Here is a 5,252-nt window from a genome sequence, read left to right on the forward strand (position 1 = left end):
TAAATCATAAAATGAAACTATTAATAATATAAATTATCCATCAAGCAAATAATATCCATAAAGCTAATGTTCTACCCCAAGTGCATAAGTTTAATACATTTCAAGAGAGTGAGTTTCAAAAATGCTGATAACAAAAGATTCATAGAATATTCATCTATAGCAATTCAAAATTCATCTCAAGTAAGGTCTAGTTCTTCACTGCCTTTCATCTTCCATTTCTTGATCTACTCCACCTACAAAAGAGGATAAATAAAGTCATTACCCTTCAAGAGAATCCGGTCTAAGAATGCTCATAGCACAAAGTGCCATGAAAAAAGAAAAGAACATTAAGGATATATAAGACTTCGAAATGAAATTGCTTAGTAACTTTGAACCAAAAACATAATGAATTATAAATAAACAACAAATTCAATTACAAGATTGGTAGTCAGTATCCAGTATCCTAATAAATAGAATTCTAGATTTCCTTCAAAGATCACATAAAACTATACATACATGACACAACTAAATCAATTATGTAAAATAGTACATACAAGACGCTAAAATGACACTGCTTACTAACTTTGCAAATTAGAGAACACATTAAACTGATGAATAAACAACAAATTTAACAAGAAAATAGGTACTTAGTACAGCTTCCGATCTAATATAGAAGTGTAAACTTCCACTTCCACTATCTCTTAGGACGTTCAATTTTCACCCTTACACAAAACTATACACACAACCAAAGCAATCATGTAGCTAAAATGACATTGCTTGGTAACTTTGAAAATTAGAAGAAAACAACACAATAATCAGATGTAGCAAACAACAAATTTAAATACTAGTTTGATACTTAGTACAGCTTTCGATCCACAAATAAGTTGAGATCTAAATTACATTTTTATCTCAATTTTGGACGCATAGGTGAAATTATACACACAAACCAAAGCAATTTTGTAGAATGTAGGAAGATAAACTGATAGCAAAAAAATGAAAGAATGACTTACTGTGTAACTTCGGATGGGGAAAGGACATTAGAAGGCCGAAGGCTAGAGCAAAGCCAATCGAGGACTGGTCTAGCGTCGTCATATTAGAAAGGCCAATAGGAGTAACATGCATCATTTCTAGTTTCATACCTTAAATTTAGACGGAAGGGATAGCAGTAGGAAGGACATTTGCTGCTATGCAAAATTACCAAGTTGACGGTAACAAGAAATGATAGCTATCGGACTTATGAACATGGCTGGCTCTTGTGCTTCCTGCTTTGTCACTACAGGTACAAATCTGTAGTGATTTTGGCACAGATTTGTGGAACGGATATGGTCTATGATTCTGGCACACGTTTAATCACATTGCCGGAAGGAAGTAGTGCATGAGTCTAGGTACATATTCTCTTTTATTGTTACTTAAGTACGATAACATAAGATGATTTTTTTTAACAACAAACAAGTTATCATCTATATATTTTCTAGCCATGTCTTTAATCAAACCAGTTAGCTTATTTTCTTGTTTGCATTGAGAACTTAACAGTTCGAGACAGAGTATAAACGTAACGCCAAATCTAAAAAGCATATAGATGTAAAGAAGTTGACCCTTAATTGCTCTATTGTCCTCTGAGAGGACTGTTAATGACCAGTGTGCAAGACGGTCTGCAGATGAGAGTGCACTTTTGGACAGAATTCACGTATCGCGCGTATCCTAAAACTAGTACAATCAAAATCGTAAAAAACAAAAAGGCAAAAGTTTTGAAAGGTGCATATGCAAAAAGTATTCGGATAGATTCTACCATGACAGCGGGGGTCAAATGTTTCATCATAATTGATTCAGTCTTGCTAAGAGTATATACCCTTCGACGACCAGAGCTTAGCCTTTTGTTTTGTAGTGCTAGGACATACATATTCTACAAATACTTCTTCGTTTTCGAAACCATTTCAAAATGCACTTTTTCATCCATTTGAAAAAGCTAGCCTAATACATTTTTGTTTTTGTTTTATAAGGTACACAGAGATCGAACCATTAAGAAATAAATAGAGAAGATATATCAGGAAAATATATATCCGTGCAACATTACTATTACAGGGAATAAAGCATGCATAGGGCACTTATTAGGCCTGCATTAGATTATTTATTCTTACATCCAGTGAAACACAACATAATGGCAGGGGACATGGTAGTCTCTGCATTAGTACATGCATATTTTATACTACTCCATACTTAGTTTTATTAGAAAGCAGATGCATAATCATGCTTCGGCCTTTCCAATTCCGCCATGCTTTATGAACACAAAGGCCTTTGCATTCTCTGTGAGAACAAAATGCCTATATCCATTTTCCTCAGTGATGCCTACATTTTGGCAAGTAAACTCCTCTCCGTGGGGACAGAAGACTAGCTTATACGTCGAGCCACCAAGAGGCTTAATTTGAAACCAGCTATTCACATCCAGGGGATTTCCCAATAATGAGAACTCAGAAGACAAAGGGTTATAATAATGAGAACTTAGTTTTATAGATAGAACTAAACTACACTAGTTAATCTATAATAATGAGAACTTAGATTATAGATAGAACAAAACTACACTAGCTAATCTACTAAGACCATATCTAATTTTTTTATATTATATAATCCTTATCTCATTCTCAATTTACACAAATTGTTATCGTCTGTACATAAGTTTTCTAATACTGGTACATATTAAATCTCCTAAAAGTCTAACAATAATCTATGCAAAAGCGATTGTGGACTCCTGACACCTTCAAGAGTTATGTTACTCCTTCCCCCCCATATATAATCCCAAAAACATAAAAGCATATAAAAACTTAATAAACCCCTCTTTTTGCAGGAAAATTTCAAATCTTGCTTCAGGTGCTACTATTAAACCTCAGTCCTTACTAAACAAAACGGCATCAAAAATTCCATGATAAAGGCAAATATAAGGACACTTTAAAAGCATTAAAATTGTATAACTAAGTGATGGAGATGACTCTCTAAAGTTGAACAAAAACAACACCATAACTTGCACAAACAAAAGATGCTGAATCCACAGTACATCACTCAGTTACTCCCAAAAATAAAATAAAAATCACTGAATCGAGTAAAAAGGAACATTAAAACTGAAATTTTCATCCAAAATCACAACTAGCGAATGTGGTTATCCTAAATTTATATTAAAAAGAGTTTAAGAAAACTTACAATTATTTATCCCACAGCTATCAGTTGCATTTTCATCCTCGCTAATGGAATCTGCAAGTTATGGCTCAACTATTGAGAAATTACAAAAGGAATAAAAGAAGAGCATGCAAAATAAATCAGAAAATTTGCGAGAGTCGAGCGAAAACCTAGAATTAAGGCTCAGTGAGAATAAGAAGTTGTAGTCGAGCTTAATCGAGAAAAAAAACCTAGAATTTTGGGACTATTTGAAACCATGGAGCTTTGATTAATTGAATGGTTGCTGTTTCTGGTGGAGGAGATAAATTTTATAGGAGGAGGAAAAAGAAAATTGAGATTCTGCTGGTGTTGACAGAGTTGACGGCGGGATATTGGCAGATGCGACGGAGGTCGACGGCGGATAGTGGCAGCGACAATGGAGGTTCTGGCCTTCTCTGATGGATACGCTCAAAGGGGAAAGACGAGGTTAGGACTTAGGAGAACAAATAAATGGGTTCTAATTTTATGAAATAATACTAATTAAAACAATAATGTAAAAATAGGGGTTCTAGCGCGGGTTTACGAAAATTGAGGGCAAAATTTTAGGATGGAAATAACAACCGTTCCGATTGAATTTTTTTTAAGATCCGTTCCAATAAATACATTTATTGGAACGGTTAAAACAAACGTTGCAAAAAATAAAACACTATGGGAACGATTTTTACCTAAATGCAACGGTTTTATACCCAAAGTGTGCTGGTATTACCCATGTCATATTGCAACGGTTAAAACCGTTCCAATAACCAATCTATAGTAATGGTTTTTGAACCGTTGCAAAAACATCCGTTGCCATAGACCCGTTTTCTAGTAGTGTCTCATTTCTAAAGGTTTGGTGGGTGGTTGAGAAGGGATGTGATGCGTATCTAGCATATGTGAGAGATGTCAGTGTTGATACTCCTACCGTTGAGTCAGTTCTAATAGTGAGAGACTTTCCAAATATTTTCCCAGCAGACCTTTCGGGCATGCTGCCCGACATGGATATCAACTTTGGTATTGATTTGTTACTGGGCACTCAACCCATTTCTATTCATCCATATCGTATGGCCCCAGTGGAGTTGAAGGAGTTAAAGGAGTAGTTGCATGAGTTGCTTGATAAGGGCTTCATTTGTCCCAGTGTGTCGCCTTGGGGTGCTCCTGTCTTGTTTGTAAAGAAGAAGGATAGCTCTATGCGCATGTGTATTGATTATCGCCAGTTCAACAAGGTTACAGTGAAGAACAGGTATCCATTGCCACGCATTGATGACCTATTTGATCAGCTACAGGGTGCCAGAGTATTCTCAAAGATTGACTTGCGTTCAGGCTATCACCAGTTGAAGATTCGGGAGCCGAATATCCCGAAGACCGCCTTCAGGACTCGTTATGGTCATTACGAGTTCCTTGTGATGTCTTTTGGGTTGACCAACACACCAGCAATATTCATGCACTTGATGAGCAGTGTATTCCAGCCATATCTCGACTCATTTATCATTGTGTTTATTGACGACATCTTGGTGTACTCCCGGAGCTGGGAGGATCATGAGCAGCACTTGAGGACTGTGCTCCAGACCTTGAGAGTAAAAGAAGTTATATGCAAATTTTTCAAAGTGTGAATTCCGGCTTGATTCAGTAGCATTTTTGGGTCATGTGGTGTCGAGTAAGGGGATCAAGTTGGATCCGAAGAAGATCGAAGCAGTGCAGAATTGGCCTAGACTATCTTTAGCTATGGAGATCCGGAGTTTCCTTGGTTTGGCAAGGTATTACCGTCGATTCGTAGAGGGGTTCTCATCTATTGCTGCACTTATGACCAGATTGACCCATAAGGGTGCTCCATTCAAGTGGACTGAGGAGTGTGAGGAGAGCTTTCAAAATCTCAAAATAGCTTTGACTACAGCTCCAGTGTTGGTGTTGTCTTCGGGTTCGGGTTCTTATGTTGTGTACTGTGATGCATCACGTGTTAGTCTCGGTGCGGTGTTGATGCAGGAAGATAGGGTGATTCGCTATGCATCTAGATAGTTGAAGGTGCATGAGAAGAATTATCATGTCCACGACCTTGAGTTAACAACTATTGTTCATGCCTTGAAGATTTG

The 5,252-nt window shown here is 36.7% G+C and overlaps 1 long non-coding RNA gene across 1 annotated transcript; it reads right to left on the reverse strand.

Moving 5' to 3' along the window:
• On the reverse strand, nucleotides 1–3,750 carry LOC107796686 (uncharacterized). Its single transcript, XR_001650463.2, has 3 exons — nucleotides 3,318–3,750; nucleotides 3,172–3,222; nucleotides 1–233 (listed from the first exon to the last, which is right to left on the reverse strand). It is a non-coding gene; the product is annotated as an uncharacterized LOC107796686 (long non-coding RNA).
• Nucleotides 3,751–5,252: the final 1,502 nt, after the last annotated feature.

This window comes from Nicotiana tabacum, chromosome 12 (genome assembly GCF_000715075.1).
Source record: "Nicotiana tabacum cultivar K326 chromosome 12, ASM71507v2, whole genome shotgun sequence".
Classification (NCBI taxonomy): domain Eukaryota; kingdom Viridiplantae; phylum Streptophyta; class Magnoliopsida; order Solanales; family Solanaceae; genus Nicotiana; species Nicotiana tabacum.